Source organism: Sorghum bicolor, chromosome 5 (assembly GCF_000003195.3).
Source record: "Sorghum bicolor cultivar BTx623 chromosome 5, Sorghum_bicolor_NCBIv3, whole genome shotgun sequence".
Lineage (NCBI taxonomy): Eukaryota > Viridiplantae > Streptophyta > Magnoliopsida > Poales > Poaceae > Sorghum > Sorghum bicolor.
The window spans coordinates 60361455-60385850 of record NC_012874.2 but is presented as its reverse complement, the minus strand read 5'-3'; positions in this window follow the sequence as shown (position 1 = coordinate 60385850).

Genomic DNA, 24396 nt, shown 5'->3' with positions numbered 1-24396 from the left:
ACCCTCTACCATTGTCATTTATGCATTACACACGTTCCAACCATTTCAGTAATCAATTCTTTACAAACTTCAGACACTACCACAAAATGGAATACCCTTGAGGGTCACCAATTTCCTTGAGGGGCGTGATTGAGCACTCAAGGAATATATATTACCTTGGCGGTTGCTAAAAACACTCAAGAAAATTCATATTTCTTGAGTGTTATTTCACACACTCAAGAAAAATATGCATTTGCTTGAGCGTATTTGGAAACACCCAAGAAAACGTTCGTTTACTTGAGTGTTAACCGTCAAGTAAATTTTTTTAGCTTTGGCGGGCTTAGAAAGAAAGGCGCGAAACTTCCCGCGCTGGATTTTGGCCTACCAACAAAAGCCCAACACTGGCCAGGCATCCACCGCACACACAGCCAACCCTATCCACTCGGCTCCTCCCCCAATCTCCTCCCTTCCGAAGCGCGCCTCCTCCCCGTCTCTCCCGAAGCGCGCCTCCTCCCCCATCCGGCCGCTCCCTCTCTCCCTCCCAATCTCGGCTCCCAATCTCGAAGTGTGCCTCCTCCCCCGTCTCCTCTTCTCTCGTCACAGTCGAGGGTGTCTCCTGCAAGGGGGCGGGCGGCGGGTGGGCGGTGTCTTCTGCACGGGGTGGGAGCCGGCGGTCTGCGGCTCCTGAACGGCCGGCGGTAGCTCCTACGACGGTTCCTGGGCGCACAGTGGAGTGCTCGCTGCCAACCTGGACCATGCTGCCACTATCGATGAGGTGAGCCCTAGCACCGATCTACCCTGCGTACGGCTATTCCCATCATCCTGCGAGGGCTGCCGAGCTGCGTAGCGCAGATTACCCTCTGGCTCTCTCAAGTTCATTTGTTTAGTTGCTATAGGTTCCTTCTTTTGTTATCTGATTTTATAGTAGCACTTGAAACCTACAGATTCCAAGTTCAATCTTGGCGATGGGCACATTGTATTGTTTTGATTTCAGTTTTGGTTCAAAAGTAGTTATAGATTGTACTAAAATTTATTTGGGTTGAGAAAAATAGAAAAAAAAGACCGCGCCTGCCCGTCTCCGTCGCAAGTCGCGTATTTTTCGCGTAAAAATCGCGTGCTACGCGGCCGGCAAGATTCGAACCTGTGACCTTCTCCTCGCGCGTAGCCTCATTTACCACTCACCTATCGCTCAATTATGTCTACATTAGAGTTTGGTTCCCACATATTAATCTAAATCATTCTCTATCAAGTTAAAATCCCTCCTAAGTGTTACGTTTTTAGTCTTTATTCTTTCCAGTTATAATTTTTTATATCCTAACTGACTGCACAGCCCTGCATGCTCCTCCATTTGCTTAGTATGTGAATCACGATTTTTTTCCTTGCAATGGTTTGTACGAAGGCCCAATCCAAGCACCAGCCCAGCTCGTTTTCCCTTTTTCCCTTCTGATATGATTTACTGGAAGACAACTCTTCTAACACTTGGTCCAATTTTGGATAAATCTCTAGGATCAAAGGAAGTTGCTAAAAGGAATTTGACACCTAAGACCAAGAAGCCTGTATCTGCAGATAGCATCAAGGTTGAAATTAGTGCTAGCAAAGCTTAAGATGGAAGGTAGCCTGTGGCTGTAGGAGTTAGAGCACCACTGCTGCCAACCGAGAACATCATGGGTAAGTGTAATACAACAAGTGAATTAAGAGTTTGCAATTAAGTAGGTAGCTGAAGCATCTTATATTGTTATCGAGAGTATTGCATCTTACTTCTCTAGGTGATCTTTAAATAAACCCAATCTTCCTATATTCTCCTTCTGATCTACACTAGCCTGGTTTTGAAAATAAGCAAATAATACCACCAGGTATTTTTAATATATAGGCTGGTGATTGCATGTTAAACAAGTACAGTAGTTGTAGAATGCATGCAGTGCGTTGATGAGGATTTGTAATTTTTGTTCTTAGTGGATATATTGTGTAGTGCTCTAAAAAAGGTTATTTTTATGGTAGCAACAATCTAAATATTTGGGATTGGTAGTTGTAAACTAAAATACCTATGGTACCAACTGGACATTTTGTTATTTCTGCATTTAACATTCCATATAGCTAAATAGATTGTTGTGCCTTTTTTTAGGTTTGATATGAGTAGCTTGTGCCTTTTGCTTGGCTGGTAAGCTCCTTTCATTGCCCATGTGAATAGTGACTGTCATTCATGTATAGCATCCTCCTATGTAAGAATCTGATTGTCTCTAGCAACTTTTTAGGTATGATTTAAGGATCTGCGAAGGCAACAATCCTGTGTGCCGTGTAATAGTACCAGCATCGACCGGTTTCAAGCAAAAAAGCAGTAAGTATCATCAGTTATGCATTTGATTGAGATGGCATTTGTGTGTTACACATTAAGTCAAATGTATCTGTTTGTAAGTTGCATGCTTTGTTATACCCTTTTCTGCCATTAACTATGATGCCTCTATTGGTTGGCTGCTGTGCAATTTGTTGTGAAACTAAAATATATAATCTTGTTCATATTCTCTCATAAACAGATTTAGAGTCATGGCAGATCGTGAATGGATGTATAGTGGTTGGTCTCGTGGGAAGGCCCCTTCTAATGAGTGGATTGAAAACACAAACAACTTTTTAGACCGTGCATTCTCCATGGTTACCCTGGTTAAAAATGACACCATTAAGTGCCCATGTGCGTTGTGTCGGAACTATGTTAGGCATAAAAGGTTCGATGTAGAGATGCACTTGTGTAAACATGGGTTTAAGGAAGATTACAGAGCATGGACAGCACATGGAGAGACTGATGTAGAAGTAGGAAGTGATGAGAGTTTCGAAGAATGTGATCACATGCATGATATGTTAGCTGACCTAGCTGATGGTCATCCATGGACCAATGAGCAGGTGCCTACAGCCTCAGCTCGGGCTTTTTATAAGATGGTTGATAGTGCCAATGAACCAGCCTTTGAGAATTCAACACACTCGGCTCTGTCTGCTACAGCACGTTTGTTAGCTTTGAAGTCACAGTACAATATGTCAATTGCACATTTTGAAGCAAATTTAGAGTTAATCCATGAACTTTTGCCCTCAGACAGTAAGATTCCCAAGGACTTCTACCAATCAAAGAAATTGTTAGAGGGTCTAGGCATGCCATATCAGAAAATTGATGTGTGTTATAATAATTGCATGCTTTACTATAAGGACAATATAAGTAAAGAGAAGTGTGATGTTTGTGGTACCTCGCGCTATGAGGAAGGACATGATAGAGTCCCACGTAAAGTATTGCGGTACCTTCCCATCAAAGATAGGCTACAAAGATTATATGCACATGAAACAACCGCAAAGTTGATGCAGTCTCACAAGCAGTCCACATCAAATAAGATGGTGCACCCATGTGATGGGGAAGCATGGCAACAGTTTAATGAAGACTTTCCTGATTTTGCTTCTGATCCTAGAAATGTCCGCCTTGCTTTGGCTACAGATGGCTTTACACCCTTCAGTATAAATGCAGCTCCTTATTCTTGCTGGCCAGTTTTTGTGACTCCATTGAATCTTCCTCCCGGCATTATCATGAAGTCAGAGTACATATTCCTTGCCCTTGTAGTCCCTGGTCCTGAACATCCTGGAAAGAAACTTAACATACTTATGCAACCTTTAGTTGATGAACTACTGAACTTGTGGGAAGGGGTTGAAACTTGGGATGCCTCACTCAAGCAAAACTTTAAAATGCGGGCAGCTTATTTATGGTCAATCCATGATTTTCCTGCTTATGGTAACTTTTCTGGATGGAGCACCCATGGTAGGCTTGCATGCCCAATATGTTTGTGTGACACTAAAGCTTTCCGACTCCGTAATGGTCGCAAGGCATGCTGGTTTGATTGCCATAGGCGCTTCTTACCTATGGACCATGTATTTAGATCTGATGCTAATGGATTTAGAAAGGGCACATATGTGCATGATGAGCCTCCAAGGCACTTAACGGGGGAGGAAATCTTAGCCCAAATGAACTCGTTGGTGGATGACACAGAAAACTATGGCAAATTGCACAATTGGACCCATATTAGTTGTTTTTGGCAACTTCCATACTTTCGTAAGTTATTGCTGCGCCACAACATTGACTTGATGCATAATGAAAAGAACTTAGGGGAGGCTATATGGAATACATGCTTTGACATATCATATAAGACTAAAGATAATGCTAAGGCTCGACAAGATGTAGCTGAAATTTGCCACCGTCCCTCACAGCATTTGAGGCTAAAGCCAAATGGCCAGTGGGACAAGCCTCGGGCCCAATTTTGCATTAACAAGAATGACAAACCAACAATCCTTCAATGGTTCCAAGAACTCAAGTTTCCTGATGGCTATGCAACCAACATTAGAAGAGGGGTCAACTTGACTTCAAGGAAGATTTTGGGTCTAAAGAGCCACGATTACCACATCTTCATGGAACGCTTGCTCCCTGTTGCCTTTCGAGGGTTCCTTCCAGAAAGTGTATGGTTGTGTTTGGCTGAGCTTAGCTTTTTCTATAGGCAGCTTTGTGCGAAAGAATTGAACAAGGACAACATTCGCTCACTAGAACAACAAGTAGTTGTTCTTCTTTGCAAAATGGAGAAGATATTTCCACCAAGTTTCTTCAATCCAATGCAGCACCTAATTATTCATCTTCCATATGAGGCTCGGCTAGGAGGTCCTGTCCAAGCCCGTTGGAACTATCCATTTGAGAGGTAACAGCAAAACAAAAAATATATAGGGCTTTCTTTTATAATTCTTTCCTTAGTTCTGTTTCTTTCCTATAGGAAAATCCAACAACTTAAGAAGAAGGTTCGAAATAAGGCCCGTGTTGAGGGTTGCATCATTGAGGCTGAATTAGTTGAGGAGGCGACAAATTTCCTCTCTCTTTATTTCAAGTCCCATGTCCGATCAGTTAGAAATAAAGCTGCTCGATATGATGATGGAGCTTCTACATATCATAGTTCATGCAACCTCGAACACTTTCAATACCCTGGCCGGTGCACTAGCCCTCGTGGTGTTCGTCCGCTGTCAACAGAAGAGTATGAGGCCGCTTTCCTATATGTTTTGATGAACATGCCTGAGATGGACGAACACTTCAAGTAATACACACACTTATTTTACAAACTATAATTTATTTTTGTATATTTTTGTGGTTGTACGCCACTTACTTGCTGTATTTCCCTAGAAATTTTGAGAAGGCAGAGTGGAAGGGCAGGAGAAGACCAACACCTGAACAACTTAGGGAGTTAAGGTTGAAGGGGTGGAAGGGTATGCGAGGAGAACGTGGGCCTAATTTCTTTGAGTGGTTTAAAGAAGTAATCCTACTAAACCTTTCCAAATTAAGTAATGTACCAATCTATTTATAAATAAAACTGACATATCAACTTATTGCTAATTTGCAGTGCATGCAAACAACTAGCGTTGATGCTGCCTTATGCCAAATATCTTATGGTTTCCGTAGTAGGGTAAGCAGCTATGGGGGCTATGATGTCAATGGCTATAGGTTTCGATCAAAAGAGCATGAGAGAGAAAAATCAGGCTTAGCTACGGTCAATAGTGGTGTTTGTGTATCTTGTGTTGATGATGATAACAATGAGACGGAATATTATGGTGTCATCAAGGACATAATAAAAATAAAATGGGAAGGAAGCTTGCCACTAGAGATGGTTTTATTTGATTGTGATTGGTTTGATCCAACACCAAGTGGAACTAAGCGTACAGAAAATTTGGGGCTAGTGGAAGTCAAACATGCTGCTAGACTTTCAGTTTTTGAACCATTTGTAATGGCAAGCCAAGTTAAACAAGTTTATTATCTACCTTATGCCTGTACGAAAAGACCAGATCTAGCTGAATGGTGGGTTGTATATCAAGTTAGTCCACGTGGCTATATTCCTCCATATGGCATCTGTGATGACTCCACTACTTCTGGGCCATCACAAGTACAAGAATTGTCATTTTTTCAAGAGGAGGGATTGGATGGCACATTTGTGATTGATCTAAACATTGAGCTAGATAATGCAACCCCGACTGTTTCGGATGAGATAACTGATCCCAAGGACTTGGAGTTTCTGTCCAAATTGAATAGTGCAGCTGAAGATATGGATGATAATACATATGAAGATGATGAAGAGGATCAAGATGAAGATGACTATGATATGACTAACCATCCAGCTTGTGATCCAAATGATTATTGACTATTTATAAATTGTACCTGTACTCTGTATTCACTTAACACTTGTGTGCCTTATGGAACTAAACAAGTTTATTAGCTACCTCATATGTGTTGTTTGTTGTCCTTGTTATGTGCAGAATATATGATATATACATACATTGTTGCGTGGTTGTGGATTTGTTTTTCCTTGACACATGTGCAATTTACTAATTGTTTTCCTTATAAAACAGAAGATGCATGGCCTTCGACACAAAAGTCTTTCAAGTAAGCAGGCTGCACCAAAGGGTGGAGGCACCCAAACAGGCTGTACTGTTGATGGTGTGGGGTCTAGTAGAGTTGACACTAGAAGGACCAAAGCTCAAGCTAGTATTGGTGATGGTGAGCAGTTTAGAATTAACACTAGAAGGGCTAGAGCTGAAGGTGGTAACACCCAAAGGAGCAGTGCTGCTTGTGGTCAGATTGCAAGGAATGGTGAGGGTGGGAAGTCTAGTAACCTCATAAGGGGCAGTGCTGCTGGTGGCCAATTAGCATGTAGTCCTGATGGTGGTAACTCTACAAGGAATAGTGCTGCTGGTGTCAGCTCCAAAGTGGTTGGGACTGAGGGTGCTAACTTAGAAACGACCAATTTGAATGGTGTTAACACTCAAACAGTTGGAGATGATTCTGGTAACTCTCAAATGGTTGGTAACTCACAAAGGAGCAATGCTAATGGTCTGAACTCTCAAATAGTTAGAGATGTTTCTAGTAACTCACAAAGGAGCAATGCTAATGGTCTTAACTCTCAACTGAACTTTGATAGTGAGGGTGCTAACTCACAACTGAATATTGGTTCCAACCAGTCTTCTCAGGATCCTCCAAAAAGAGGGAGAGCAAAAATGTGTAGGACCAAGTATAAAATACCTCCACGCAGTGGTAGAGTTCAGCTGGAACCTATAGGTCATTGGTAAGTATATGATATCAATTGTGATTAACATTGTAGTTCTTTTCATTCTTGTAGATTTTTTTTGTAAGTGAAGCTGATAATTGATTTGTTGACTTATTTATAACAGCCAATTCAAATATGTTGATTATAACCCTAAAGGCTGCAAGTACCCTTCACAGTTAGGAACTATTCTCAAGCGTGAGTACCCAGGTATCGTCAAAGTATATGATGAGAAAGGCACACTTGTGAAAGTAAAAGCGGCATTTTCATGGAATGATTATTATTGGAAAAAGAATAAAGAAGGAATCTGTTGTGCGACAAGAGTGAAGCAGGAGTTCTGGGTATGTACTCAATACTTCATAAACTTTAGTTCCATCTCACTAGTAATATCTTCTGCATTTTTTCATTGGTGCACATCCATCCATGGCTGTCATCCATATAAATATAGCTAAGCTCACTTGTAACATATATATCAATTTATTTGTCTTTTCTTGCATATGCAGAGTACGTTTACATGTCATCCACGACATAGGGCACGTGCTGCAAAAAATCTAGAGAACTATCTAGTCAAGAGAGTAACTAATATGATGTACCAAGTTCGTTTGGAGGCTGTCAAGAAATGGTGCCATACAAATAAAGAAGATTGCGATGATACTCGAGCCCGCACCATTGAACTAACAGAAGAACAATACTTGACTTGTCGGGTGGAGTGGTGCAACAGGGCAGTTTGGGCCTTGCTTGCCAAATACTGGACTTCTGATGAGTACAAGGAAAAGAGACGTAGAGGCCAACAATCACGCATGAGTTGTGACGATCCAGCTCAAAATAGAGGAGGTTCAAGAAATTTTACAGAGACACAACAGTTCTTGGTATGACAAATGCTTATTTGTGCATTCTAGAACCGTTGAAATCTGTAGCCTAAAATTCTTGTGCAGCTTATAATTATGCAGTTTATAATCCACAGCTTACAATGTTTGCTTGCTGGTTATAACTAACGTATGCATAATTTGTGGTTTTAATCTTACAGGAATTTAAAACTGGTTGTCCGCAGAGTGGGATAAACATATTTGCTGCAATGAAATCTGGAGTTAAAAAAGTGGATAGCTCTGGACGGAGTGCTCCAATCCCAAGCCAGAAAACACAAAAAATATTGGTATGCTCCGCACAACAAGCTTTCATTTGTTCTATAAATTGGATTGAAGCATCCTTTGATACATTTTCCTGCTTTTATGTTAGGATGAGTACATGGCATTAGCTCCAGATGCAAATTCACAAGAACTAGATGGAGGAGCATTGTACACTATAGGACGTGGCATGAAGCATGGTCGCGTTCCAATAGGTGATGGTGCTGTGGATAAGGCAATTGTTCTAGCACATTCCAAATCTCTATCTGTTAGGCCACCTGATCCTGATCATTATGAAATTGTGGTACAAGAAAATGCAAGATTGAAAACGAATAATGACATACTCGCTGAGGAAAATAGAGTCCATCGTGAGCTATTCAAGGTAATAATTTTTCCATTGTATCTGTAATTACTGTGTCCTAAGCATACAATTTCATTTGGATACTTTCAATTGCAGAGTGTGTTTGATCAGATAGGAGTAGAACCACCTGCTGAACTGGTTCAACGTCTACAAGACCTTGATGCCCGCCGTCGCCAGGTTACATTATTTATTGAATTTATTTGTGCAATTCATATTCTATATTTCGATCACAATTCACATAGAGAATTAATATTGTTTCGTGGCAGAATGCCAATACGAGTTGCAGCAGTGAACAAGTGGGTTCTTGTTGATTAAAAATGCCATTTTTAAGTTTTATTTTCATGGTAAGGTAGCGAAGAAAACTTTTGATTGGCAGATGCCTATTTTTTAGTGTTCTCATCTACTAGTTGTTTTAATAATAGAGCAAAACATCCCTTAGTTATTTGATGGTTCATATTAGGGTCTTAGAGATTGAAGACCAAACTTTTATGTTCCAGAACTGTAGAAAAATATTTCAATATTGCCTTTTGCAGGCTACTGGGTCATATGGAGGCTCTCATTCTGTTGATGAAAGGCGCAGCAACGACAACATTGATGATGAAGACGACGATGACGATGACTACAGCTACCATGAAAGCGATGGTGATGACTGTAGCTACCATCGAGTCCACAATCATGTCCAGTACTCCAATGAAGACGGTGATGATGACCACACTGAGGACGATGATGACGATGGCTGCCTTGAAGATGGTGATGATGACAATTCCTCCCAAAGCGATGATGATCATCTCTCTACTGAGCAGTGACTATGCATCCAAGTGACTGCACAAATGGGATGTGGACATTCTTTTGGGTTGACTGATTGGTAGGACTAGGATGATATTATGCTGATCTTTTGCTAAGTGCAACATTGCCTTATGAAGTGTGTGTAGTATTTGCCTCGTGTAGGTGCTGTTATGCCTTGTGTAGGTGCTGCTATCCTGCTGACATGTAGGATGATGCACTGTTGCTAGCTACCTAAGACTTATATTTGCAAAATGGACATGTAATGAACCAGTGGATATTGAATGTGTTATCTAATCTAGCAATGGTTTAGTTTAATTGTGGCATCTATCCTAATATTTGTTCCGGTCTACATTTACCATGAATGATCAATATTTTCTTGGCCAATTAACCCTCTGTACCATGCATTACCTTGAGTGTCAGCTGCCAAGGAAACACAAATGGGGATCAAAATCCTCAAGGATTTTCCTTGAGGGTGTCAGATAAACCTATTTTTTGACGGTTCATTTGTGTTACCTTGATGGTACTAACTCTCAAGAAAATGTATATCCTTGAGGGCTCAACAAATACCTTGGCGGTAACAAACTCTCAAGAATATATATATCCTTGGGGGGCCAACAAATACCTTGGCGGTAACAAACCCTCAAGCAAATATATATCCTTGGGGGTTAACCATATTCCTTGGGTGTCGTCAGCCCTCAAGAAAATGCATACCCTTGAGTGTTGTTACTTTTCCTTGGCGCTGTTCAAAACCTGACCACTTATGTGCTTCCTTGGCGGCTGAACCCTCAAGGAAATGATTTGTGGCGGCCAGCACTCAAGGGAATAGCTATTCCTTGTCTCTCTGCCCTTGGCGGCCATTCCCTGAGTGCTAGCCGCCAATATTTATTTTCTTGGCGGTTTTGGGGCTTTCCTTGAGTGTTTTTGACCCTCAAGGATATTCAGGTCTGTGGTAGTGAGATACAACTTAAGCTACAAATCATTTGCTCAAGGAACTACAATCCTAAAAGATTGCTAATAATACATGAGCAGCAACATAGAAATACATAAGTTGCAACTACATTGAATATATGGGCTGTTCTTGCGATCCTGCGAAACCATTATGCTCCAATAAATCAGCTAGCATATAACAAAAAAATAATTAGTAACTGCTTGGAAAGTAACTAGAGAGGAAACTTCTACTTGAACAGACATTTAAAAAGGACAAAGATACACCTTACGTGCAAGTTGCCACTGTATTTGCAATTTGTATCAAAGGAAAATCTGCTTTGAACCTACAGCAAAGTAGAAAATAATGAGGCTACTTGGTACAGCCTAAATGGTCAACAATTTGTTGTTTTACTTTGAAGAAATATTTTGAGGAAACCTATACTATAGATTAGCACCACACTGAAATAAAGCACTTATACTGCACGATTAGATGAAATCAAATCAATTAGAGATCCAGTTGATGCAAGCTACAAAGTGATTAACAGGTTCAGTCTACAAAAATTATATTGATTAAATTAGTGACGCGTTTTGTTCCTGAGTCTTGTTCCTGAGTCACCGGTATCTTGTCAAAAATGATTAGCGTCTTGTTCCTGAGTCACCGGTATCTTGTCATTAGTGACGCGTCTTGTTCCTGAGGCATGGGTATCTTGTCACAAAAACAATTATTAGTCACCGGTATCTTGTCACAAAAACAATTATTGATCTACACAAATGATTAGCGTCTTGTTCCTGAGTCACCGGTATCTTGTCATTAGTGACGCGTCTTGTTTCTGAGGCATGGGTAACAACTATTCAGTGACGTGTTTCGTTTATCCGCGTCACTAATATATTTATTAGTGACGCGTTTTAGTTTCGAGTCACTAGTTGGGGTGTCTCCTTTGTGCTGTTTTGGCATAGTGATACGTGGTGTGGACTTTCAGTTTGATGACGACTAATGGGGTGGGGCCTGTGTTGCTGTACCGTGCCCGTCCAGCCAAGCCTCATGATAGCAAAGTTGCTCGTGGTTTGGTGGGCATTGGCGCCCACCTTAACAAATAAATAAGGCCTTGTTTCGAAAAAAAATTCGGATTTCACTACTGTAGCATTTTCGTTTTTGTTTGACAAATATTGTCCAATCATCAACTAACTAGGATCAAAAGATTCGTCTCGTGATTTACAGATAAACTGTGTAATTAGTTTTTTTTCATCTATATTTAATACTTCATGCATATGCCGCAAGATTCGATGTGATGGAAAATCTTAAAAACTTTTTGGATTTCGGGGTCAACTAAACAAGGCCTAAAAAGAAAACTATTCCATTCCCGTTCAAAATGTGTCTCTCAAACACAAGGCTAGCCAATCAATTAACTCAAAATTGTTGCAGCCAAACAACTTTAGTTAAACTTGAGTTGCTTTGATTATTCTTAGGCCTTGTTTAGTTCCAAAAAAGTTTTCAGATTTCTCGTCACATCGAATCTTACGACACATGTATAGAACACTAAATATAGATTTAAAAATAACTAGTTACATAGTTTGTCTGTAATTTACGAGACGAATCTTTTGAGCATAGTTAGTCTATGATTAAACAATAATTACTAAATACAAACGAAAGTGCTACAATATCTTAAATAAAAATTTTCACCAACTAACCAAGGCTTTAGAATGATTTATAGTTTGTGACGGAGGAAGTATCCTTTTAATTATGAATAACCGTTACATTCATCGCGGCCTCCTAGAACCTACACTGACGCCCGAGAACGACAAGCGTCTGTGTTATTTTTGTTTCACAACACAACAAGAGCTGCGTATACGTACGTGCTGGGCTGCTAGCTAGCGAGACCTGTACATTCCACATGTTGACGATTGCTATTTTCGTGTTTTCACCACACCTGCTTCCACATGCTGTGCCGTAACACAAAGAGAGTACACGTTTAGTGCCAATAATGCCAACATGTCACGATATCTCCGTCCGTTTTGTCCAATATCTCGTGACATTTTGTAGTGGCGGTGGTGTCTCATGCATCTCATCATGATTCCCACTTCATCGTTTTCTAATACATATAGAGTACTATAGCTAGCTAATACTACTTCCAAATCTCATTCTAAAATAATTAATGTCTGTTAAGCTAGCTAGAGTATGCAGCTTTCAAAAGCAAGCTGCCACCGGTATTGCATTGCTGCCTTTTCGATCAATTATTCAATCCACATGTGTGATGCGCGCGGTCTCCATCTGCTTAATCCGAAGAAATTAAGCTGCATGCCTAATAATAGACTATATATACATCTCAAGCAAGCAGGGACGGTGTCACCTTTCCAAGTTGTTTGTTGATACGCATGCATTGTCATTTCGCACTCCATATATATTTATTTATTTTAATTATATAGTATCATTAGTCGTCACTCAATCAAAGGTAGCCAACACAACAACTAATCCAACCTGCTTGAAGAATAATAAGATACTTTGTTTGGAACTTTGTGTAGGTGTATACGTATATGCTGCACATGCACGCAGCATTTTTGTTGATATGATACCCGATGACGAATATTTCCCATAACGTGCGTTCAGGTCCATATGCTGTTTGTATACGACAGGTAGCGAAGATGACAGCGAGTGGGTACGGTGTTAGGAAAATTCCTAGAAACAGAGCATTTTTGCTCTTGCGTACGTACACGAAGCAACTGATTCCCCAACGATATATCTATATATGATTATTATTGTTTTCTCTTTCCCTCGAGTTAGAAAGCAATTGTTATTGTGGATCCTGATTCCTCGGGAGCATTCTGGTCAAACCAAAAATGATGCGTTATTATTGTTATTAAGTAATTGTTTATATCTTAAAAAAAAGTAGGCATCGTCTGAGACTTTGGTGGTGGGGTTGGAGGGATTGCAACTCAATATTTGAGGCATTAGAAGTCTTGTTCCAATGAGATCTTGTCACTACCAGGAAGATATAATATTTTCAACTTTCTACTTAAGTTCGATTCCAACATGGATTATCTAATGTAATGATGTGCGTGAAGATTTGTTTTGCTTTACTTTTGGTGTGGGAAAAGGCAAAATTGTCGGCCAATATTGTTTATTCTTAATGAGTTTATGGATTCCCTACACATCATTCCTATTTGTATTGGTCCTAATAATGACATGATTCTGCTAGCTACTATGAGGAACCTTTAAGACTGAGGGCGTGTTTGGTACAGAGCTGTTGTGAGCCGTTTTTTTTTATTAAACGCTTATTTCCAAAACAGTTTCATAGGTGAAGCTGTTTTTTCTCTCCTCTCACAAAGACATGAGTTGGGATGAAGCTGAAAAAAGTAGCTTATTGCAGCTCTCTCCCACATTTCTCTCAACTATGCATGAAATAGTTGGTGAAACTATTTTACCAAACAATTTTTCCAAAACAGCTCAGCTTCATCTAGAAAGTTGCTTATGAAGCTATTTTCTAAAAAAACAGTTTTACTAGTGAAGTTGAGCTGTGCCAAACAAGCCCTTAATATATTTACTCACCTAGTCATTTTTGGTGCTAAATATAATATTTGTTGGAAGATCGAAGAAAAGGAATAAGTAATGGTGAGTACCTGTTAAAATTAAGGGAAAAAACACTATGTACCTATACGAAGTTAAGTTATGAAAGTACAAATTGGAAGCAGTATATACAGTATTGTAAACTACATGCATATTTAATTTGAAAAATAAATACACTAAGATATGATAATCAATTTTGAAGTGTTATAGAAAATATATCAGAAAACTACACAGGTTCTACTCAACTGCACACATTAATTTTGAAGTGTTATATAAAGTATTTTTTTTGTTTGAAGCAAGTACTGTACGCTACATATACAAATAATTGCACGGGGAAGCAAACAAACATCATTACTAGCTGTATCTGCCTAGCGCTCTAGCTAGATAAGATTTGGCTTTGCTCTGACAAATCATTTTGGGTTTGGTTGTTGGCTAGCCACCATATAACATGCACATGTCTTGCCAATATTGAATCCAACTTGTGCGATCCACCTAGGCTGATAGATCACTGCAGTGGACCTGGAGGAGATCCCAATGCTCTTACTATAGAATACATAAAAATAAATGTCATGTATAAACAAATCCTATATTAATGTTCAAAAGATTAGTCTTTCAAGATCAACAACAGTATATATCCTGTTGTTTAATTGACTCCATGAGCAGGATATATTATTTGACAGATCGTAGATATGCATAGATCCGTGTCATCAATCATGTTGAGTAGGAGAGCAGCACTTTATGCATATTAAACAGGTTGTGTAGTTTCAATTAGATAGTACCCTCATGCTCAGACCTGCTGGCTCTCTATCAGACACCTCACACCCCTGCAATTGAGCATCAATTTTTTTATATAGTACAAAGATACCCTGAAAAAAAAAACAGTCATGCGGTCAATGAACCTATTAGCGAGTTCGATTTAATTATAAGAAAAAAAATGCCACAACATAACGAGTACACCTGCAATGAATGGAACGTAGGAGTTTCACCCGAATTTCACATGAATCAATACACACCGTTCCCTCCGTCCTAAATCATAAATACTTTGACTTTTATAATCTCAAATTTAATTACTCATCTTATTAAAAAAAATATGTAAATATAGTTAAATTTAAATCATTTTTTAATAAACCAAGCCACAATAAAAGAAGTAATATTTTCTATAAATTTTTAAATAAGACTAGTGATCAAATTTAATATTAAAAAAAAGTTAAACGTCGATAGAGATAAATACATATTTTGCGTAGTTTATTTTAAGGATCAATGTACATCTAGAAGATAATAACCGTGAGCAGTAAAAACCAGATATGCACCATATGTGAGTTTTAGAAGTCAAATCTCACATATAGCTACAAATAAGGGGTAATATCAAAAGACAATGCATAAATATATAACGTACTTAGTATAAAAGAGATAACCTTTATTAGCAAACAGATAGACAACTCCAAACTTCGGGTATTAACTTCTCTCTACAGGATCCAACTGAGTGGTTGATCACAAGCCCAAAACTTCTCCTGAGGTGTAGGGGAAATTGCAAGAGTGAGCACATATCGTACTCAACAAGTATAACCAGGGGTTCATGAGGCTCAAATAGCTGACACTGGTTTGACTGCATTTAGCTTTTATATGTAGATAGCATATTTATATTTAGATAGCAATTGTCAAGGCAGCATAACTAAATCCCATAACTACATGATCAATGATACAGGAATTAAGAATAACACATATAAACAACATAATAAACCATCATTTATCATCATTAATCATGTTCAACAGTGTCCATCTTCCGTCAGTTTTCCGGGCCGCCCGTATCCGTGGGAACGGCTAGTATACCAGATTTAACACTCTGCAGAGGTTGTACATCTTTACCCATGAGTCATGATTTACCCTTTCGCCCGAGGTAGCTAGTCTCTTAACCCCCTTCCTAGGGGGGTCGGCAGGGATAACTATGAAGTCTTTCAAAGGTTCGTCTAACAAGTTAGGGCCGCTTGGTTTCATTAGTCAGTCCATGTGATTCACCCGCAGGAATCCACGGTCTGCTATTCCCCAATTGCGCCACAACGGGTAACCGCTAACGAGCTAGAAAAGTTACTCATACTTGACTAAAGCCAGAGCCATATAGCCACCATGGTTGTACGAGTTGTCCCAACTTTTGCCAAGGGATAAGTCCTTATGGAGGGTCAAGATCAATCCAGCAAAAGCCAGAGTTCTTTCCACATTGCTAGCAAAATCCAGTTGCTAGAAAGCTTATTTTATTGTTTATTGTATATCCAACATTCATGTTACAAGATCATGGATTAATAATCAAGCACTAGCAAGAACTACCCAAATGCATATCCAAATAGGTAACAAGGAATTCAGGATAACAATTGTTGGGTATTCTTAACATCATTACCAAAGTAGACTAAGTTCTCTAAATCTAGTAACGGTGCCAAAAATGCCAAACCTATCCCTCACACCACTTAAGCCAAGTTGTCATCCCCAGCATGACATGAGAGACGCGGTATTGAAATATGCAATTGCTCTTCTAAATAAATAATGAATGGGATCTGCAAGCGCATAGATTAATACCGATGCAGCATTTTAACCGGAAAGTATTCTAGGTATCGTTATTAATATTTTTACCACTGGGAAGGGATTAGCAATCATCACTATTGATTACAGAATAGAATATGAGATTGAGCATCTATCATTGCATGTATAATTGAGAACATTATATCTAACTCTTCATACAGGGATAAGTGTCACATAAAAGATATATGAAATAATAATAGTGACAAGGATAACTAATCTGATCTAGCCACATAATAAATATGATAAGCACCTCAATTAGATACTCTAGAAAGTCATTAGCATGGTATTAGAACGAACTACAAGAATATTCCCTAAGTTATTCTCAACTATATAGTCTAGCATTATTATAGTTAGTGCAAGCATACTTAGCAATCATTGCGAGACAAGACTACGCCCATGCATAGTGATATTAGCAAGGAATATGAGAAACATAGCAATCACTCCCCTGTAATAATGTTGCTCTGCCAGCCCAATACACGAGAGGGGGACTATATAAGAATCAATGAAGCTGTCACTATCACGAACCACCCCACGATCTGGCATATTGGGTACAATCGCAGATAAATACGGTATAAGCACCACGCCTACACAATATTTATCATTTACCCAAGGATCCGATGGATAAACGCTATACGATCCTAAGCATGTATATAGATCCAATCTAACTAAGCCAAGTACATAACTATGATAAACTAAGAACAATATAATCTTGAATATAAACAAGTAGAGCAAAGTCATAAACAATATATTGAAGTAGAATAAAGTCATATTCATAATATTGAAGAACAAAGATAATTAGAAAGCAATTAGAAGCACAATTAGAGAATTACCAAGAATCCTCCTGACAGATCCGGAAACCAATTGAAGATTGACTTCTTCTAGTTCTAATCCTATGTAGCTATGCTAATCTAGATATCTAATTGATGTGGTGGCTCTAATCTTGATCAGAGGCTTCTTCTCCCTTGATGGAACAATGAATTAGGGTTGAGAGGCTCCCTCCTCCAGGGGCCAGGGGGTCTGGTTTTATAGTCCCTTCAAGTGAATACGGGCCGTTGGATCAAACCGACATAGATTGTATGGTTTAGATTCATCCTTTAGGTCGGTGGAGATCTCCCGCAAAGCAGAGTCCTGATTGGACTCAGGGGCAGGGCGGGCGCCCTGATCAACTGGGCGGGCGCCCAGGGTCAGGCCCCGTTTCGCCTCCGCTTCGGTCTCGTGGCTTCTGGAGTCTTCTAGATGTAAGATAATTGCGCGGCACGTTAATATCTTTATGTAATCCCGACGTGTGGGCCTTTCTTCCGTATTTCCTGATAACTCCCTGCAGAAATAGATAAACACCAAAACTCGTGGAATTCTGTCATATAAAACCCTAAGTCTGGATGTTGATTTCATTTGGATCCTTTTCTTTGTTTATTTAATAATTAAATTTGATACTTAACGACCGTCAGCAAACTCCCCCAAGCTTACCTCTTGCTCGTCCCTGAGCAAGGATAGACTCAGCTATGGATCATAAGTTGTTGCAATATCTTTTAAAAATTTGACGGTACACATGCTTTTTAAATAAGATCTCATCTCTGAGTTAGAGTAAACTGTCAAGACTTAAAACTTACTTACTTTACCTTCACCATGGGACTTGTAACCGTCACTTCTGTCTTGAGTGGTTAAAAGATAGAACAGTCTAGCCAAGTGTCATGTCTCTTATTCTTGATCAGCTATAGCTCTGGGTTTTTTTTGCAGATTTTCAAATAAAACTCAGAGATTCCTTGTATGATTCTCTCAAATCTCTCTTTTGTGGTAATTCTGGATCCTTACCAAGGCAGTGATGGTATATGCCTTCTCTCAAGATATGTGGTATTTGTGGTATAAGGCATAGTGACATTGCCTTCTCTCTCACCCTATTCTAATAAGGCTTTAATATCTGGAGCTCATAAGTGGGAGATAAAGTATACATACTTACAAGACATGTATTGCATAGTCAAACCATGGATCCAAAGAAACAAATCAATAAGTCAAATCAAGATGTGCATGTGTGGCGAATGAATGATGTATGGTGGTGATGGTGATAACAATGGTGGTGGAAGTCTAATTCTACTTTTGCTCTTTGAGGGGATTCATACCTTTCTTGCTTTTGAAACTTTATGAGGAGAATGAGATGCTCTATATTTTTCTTGTCTCTCAGGTGGGTATCTTGTACCCCTAATTCTACTGTCGGACACTTGTCCATTTTTACCTCTCGTCTCACTTTTTCTTTTCTTTCGAGGTTCCGAGCACTTGCTCCTTTTTATTTCCTCGTATATATATTTTTTTTTCTTTTTCTTCTTTTTTTTAAAAAGCACTCATCTCATGAGATAATATAGCAAGTGGTAGTAACAAGATAACTTGAGCATTTATTTCATAAGGGGAAGAACAAAAATATTTTTGGCTATTCTCTCCTGGATTATGAGTAGAATATTTTTAGGTGATTCTGGAGATGGAAATGGATGGATATATGTGGATGGTACTTCCGGAGTAGAAGTAGCATATATGAGTGAACGTGCAAGTGAAATCTTGATTTAACCACATGACAAGCTCCTAAGGGTCTACACAGCTTGACCACACTCAATGCTCATAAGTAGTAAATATTAAATGTGTGGCTCAAAGTCTAGCAAGCATGTATATATGGCTGTGGTAGGAATTTAAACTCTCATCATACAGGAACTCATCATGCAACATTTTAAATATTTTCAAAGATAAAATTCTCCAGAATTCTAGCATCTCTAGGAACAGATAAACAACAGCTCAACCTTCCCATATCATATCCGTTAACAACTTAGACTTCAGATCAAATTTTCATCCCACAAGTTTAGGTCTAGAGCAAGCTTTAAATTATAACAGTTATGTCTAAACTTGAGAGAGAACTTAAAATGTGCAAATTAGGCAGAGCAACTATTTATCATATCCATGCTTAAGTTTTATTTAGATACGGATTAGCATAGCCATTTTATTTATTTATTAAACACACTAAGCAAAAGACAAATATATAAGTACGAAATCTTTATTTGGTTTTCCATAGTTTATATGTATTTATATTCTAAAATAATATAAGTATAAAGATAGATGGATAGAAATACTTATCGAGGTAAATGGGAGTGCTCTCCCCCAAGCTGAATTTTGACGTAATTTCTCTTGATGTAGCTAGCAGGTGGCAGAGGTGTATTTGAAAGTCAGCAGCATTCTGACAGCAATTAGAATGTCCTTCGTCTGCTAGTCTTCTTGATTCTTAAATTCTGTGGAGCTCAAATAGACAACAAAGCTTGTGGAACTGATTAAATATCTAGCCTTTATCATGTTGAGACTCCTTAATAATTATTACTCCCTGTTTTTATATTTTCATTTTATAAAGCAGAAAAATATTTATTTTATTTTTATGCCACCACAGTGAATGTACTTATGGGTTTAATGCCACTCGCATACTCACATGGGGCTTATGGTTTTCATATTTTTATTTTCTTTTTAAGATAACATGAACATGATTAACTAAGTAAACTATTTTAAATAATTGAAATAATTGAAAGGGAAAGGATAACTACCAAGTTTACCTCTTGGCAAGGCGTTCGGTGTTTTTAAGTCCTCCGAACGGGACTCTCCGTTTTCTCAATTGTCCTGAGGTTCGTTGGGTGGCGTAGTCGGTACTTCCGGCAGCGCCTCCTCTTCATGTATAGTTAACTTCATTTTCCATACCTGACTCGGTGCTTCAATCTCCTCTGGATAATTCTGTTTAAACTCTACGTCTTCTGATCTTACAACCTCTCCTTCATAGTCTGCCCTTCCGTCCTTGATGATTTGCCTCCTCTGGTTGCGGTTGCGTCTCTTTCTGACCTGCTTAGATTTTTCAACGATATAGCCAGGGTCAATAAAGTAACGGCGTACCTTCTTTGTGGGGAAGTGCATATGGACTTCTCCAGTTCCAATGTAGATAATTGCTTTAACGGTGCTGAGGAACGGTCTTCCAAGGATGATGGGTGGATCATACTCATCTTCTCCCATGTCAACAACTTGAAAGTCTGTGTAGACAAAGTGATCATCTATTTTGACTGGGACATCAGTTACTGTTCCTTTAACTTCTCGAAATGTCTGATCTGCCATCTGGAGCTGAATGTATGTTGGTCTTAGTGGCATGGTTCCGAACAAGAGCCGATAGGTGACTACAGCCATTATCTTGACGCCCGATCCGGTGTCGCAAATTGTCTTGTAGAAGCTATATCCATGTATGGAGCAGTAAATGCTTGGCATTCCTGGGTCGTCCTTCTTGGTCAAAAACGGTGACTTAAGTTGGTGATCTTGGCCTCCATAAACTACAGTGACCATCTTAGCTGACTCGGTCCACACTTGCTTGTTCTTGTTCCTCCTGTTGGTCCTCTTCCTTGATTTACGTCTGGATTGATCTGGAATTTGTGTAGTCTTGTTCTTGAAGAAAAATGTCTCCTTCTTCCCTTTGACGTAGAAACTGATCTTGGCAGCACTGGCGTAGATGATAGCTCCCGTGGTGTTCAAGAATGGCCTCCCTAAGATGATAGGTGCTCTCTCATCATTTCCGGTCTCTACCACTACGAAGTCTGCTGGGGCATATAAGGTACCAACTCGGACACAAAGGTTCTTCACTATTCCTTTTGGAAAAGTTATCGTCTGATCTGTAAACTGCAAACACATGGTTGTCTCTAATAAAGGATATGTAAAGAATTTCTCATAGAGTACCTTGGGTATAATGTTGACACTGGAGCCAAAGTCACAGAGTGCTTCTGTGACATCCACCATGCCGATGGAGATCGGGATGACGGGGCGTCCTGGATCGCCTCTCTTGACCGGCAGACGGTCAGTAGAAAATTCAGTGACGGGGTTACTCCAATTACCTGCATCAAACTTGTCTACAAGATTTGCAGATTCTAATCCTTCCGGTTGTGATGGTATACCGGGGTTAGTAGTAGGAACAACAGCAGCTATTTGATTTAACTGAGATTCAATCATTTTATTAAAGCTAATTTGATTCTTGATGGCAGTAGAGAAATTATCCATTCTATTATTTATATTTTCTAGCATTTTATCATTAGATGCCAATTTCTTAGATAGGTTATCCATTAGCTTTCCTTGATTAGACACTAACTCTCTCAAAGGTGGAAAATTATTATTATTGTTGTAAGAATTGTTACCTTGATAATTACCTGAGTAGTTAGGCCTCTGTTGATTCCAACCTTGATTTTGTTGAGGACGGTTGTAGTAGTAGTAGTAGTTGTTGTTGATGTAGTTCACATCCTCAAGCATCTCAGGGCAGTGGTTGCCTGAGTGTCCAGTGTCTCCACACTCCTCACAAGTCATGTGAGAGTCGTAGATGTGCATAACTTCTTTCTTAGCTCCAGCTCTATCGTCGAGCTTCTTCATGAGTAGGTCTAGCTTTGCAGACAACATGTCTACCTCCTTCAGCTGATGCATACCTCCACCTCTCTTGCGTGTCTGGGTCCTCTCTTCATTCCAGCTTTGGTTGGACGCCATCTTCTCCACAAGAGCTGTGGCTTGTGGTATAGTAAGTGATAAGAATGCTCCTCCAGCTGCAGCATCCATGGTCTCTCGGGCACTGTTGCCGAGCCCGTGATAAAACGTCTGCATCAATAGCCAACTCTCCATTCCATGATGGGGACATTCTAGGATGTAGTCTTGAAAGCGTTCCCATGCTTCTGGAACAGATTCATCATTTTGTTGATGAAAACTTGTAATCTTCCCACGGAGAGCATTGGTCTTGCCCATGGGAAAGAACTTAGCCAGGAAGTTTGTTGAGCAGAGTGCCCACGTAGTATTCTTCTCCTTTGTAGCGTAGAACCACTGCTTCGCTCTTCCTAACAGTGAGAATGGGAAGAAGCGAAGTAGTATAGCATCTTTGGAAACTCCTGATATGGTGAATGTGTTGCAAATCTCCAGGAAGTGTTGTAAATGAGCACTAGCATCTTCGTGTGCCTTCCCACAGAATTGGTTGGATTGCACCATGTTGATAAGTCCAGGCTTGATCTCAAAGTTGCCATCGATCTCTGCAGCAGGTCCAGTGCGGATGTTGTCCGTAGTGGGAGCTGAGATCTCGCGGATTGATTTGTTCGCCATGGCCTCGAACTCTGAAGACAAGTTCTGGTGATCTTCTTGATTGGATGAAGCTTCTTCGTGAAGTGTTGATGATTTCTTCTTGTCTCTCGTCTTCTTGAATAATGCTTCGGGATTGTCAACAAAATTTCCTGGAAGATGTCTTCTATTCATACATTCCCCTGCATAAGATAAAAATAGAAAATATCGGGGTAAAACTGTATGAGAGAATAGATAAGCTCAATCATATTAGTGATGCGAATGATAACTCAAAATCTTTTATTCCATTCCTGATTAGTAATCAACCTTCCCCGGCAACGGCGCCAAAAATGCTTGTTGGGTATTCTTAACATCATTACCAAAAGTAGACTATGTTCTCTAAATCTAGTAACGGTGCCAAAAATGCCAAACCTATCCCTCACACCACTTAAGCCAAGTTGTCATCCCCAGCATGACATGAGAGACGCGGTATTGAAATATGCAATTGCTCTTCTAAATAAATAATGAATGGGATCTGCAAGCGCACAGATTAATACCGATGCAGCATTTTAACCGGGAAGTATTCCAGGTATCGTTATTTATATTTTTACCACTGGGAAGGGATTAGCAATCATCACTATTGATTACAGAATAGAATATGAGATTGAGCATCTATCATTGCATGTATAATTGAGAACATTATCTCTAACTCTTCATACAGGGATAAGTGTCACATAAAAGATATATGAAATAATAATAGTGACAAGGATAACTAATCTAATCTAGCCACATAATAAATATGATAAGCACCTCAATTAGATACTCTAGAAAGTCATTAGCATGGTATTAGAACGAACTACAAGAATATTCCCTAAGTTATTCTCAACTATATAGTCTAGCATTATCATAGTTAGTGCAAGCATACTTAGCAATTATTGCGAGACAAGACTACGCCCATGCATAGTGATATTAGCAAGGAATATGAGAAACATAGCAATCACTCCCCTGTAATAATGTTGCTCTGCCAGCCCAATACACGAGAGGGGGACTATATAAGAATCAATGAAGCTGTCACTATCACGAACCACCCCACGATCTGGCATATTGGGTACAATCGCAGATAAATACGGTATAAGCACCACGCCTACACAATATCTATCATTTACCCATGGATCCGATGGATAAACGCTATACGATCCTAAGCATGTATGTAGATCCAATCTAACTAAGCCAAGTACATAACTATGATAAACTAAGAACAATATAATCTTGAATATAAACAAGTAGAGCAAAGTCATAAACAATATATTGAAGTAGAACAAAGTCATATTCATAATATTGAAGAACAAAGATAATTAGAAAGCAATTAGAAGCACAATTAGAGAATTACCAAGAATCCTCCTGACAGATCCAAAAACCAATCGAAGATTGACTCCTTCTAGTTCTAATCCTATGTAGCTATGCTAATCTAGATATCTAATTGATGTGGTGGCTCTAATCTTGATCAGAGGCTTCTTCTCCCTTGATGGAACAATGAATTAGGGTTGAGAGGCTCCCTCCTCCAGGGGCCAGGGGGTCTGGTTTTATAGTCCCTTCAAGTGAATACGGGCCGTTGGATCAAACCGACATAGATTGTATGGTTTAGATTCATCCTTTAGGTCGGTGGAGATCTCCCGCAAAGCAGAGTCCTGATTGGACTCAGGGGCAGGGCGGGCGCCCTGATCAACTGGGCGGGCGCCCAGGGTCAGGCCCCGTTTCGCCTCCGCTTCGGTCTCGTGGCTTCTGGAGTCTTCTAGATGTAAGATAATTGCGCGGCACGTTAATATCTTTATGTAATCCCGACGTGTGGGCCTTTCTTCCGTATTTCCTAATAACTCCCTGCAGAAATAGATAAACACCAAAACTCGTGGA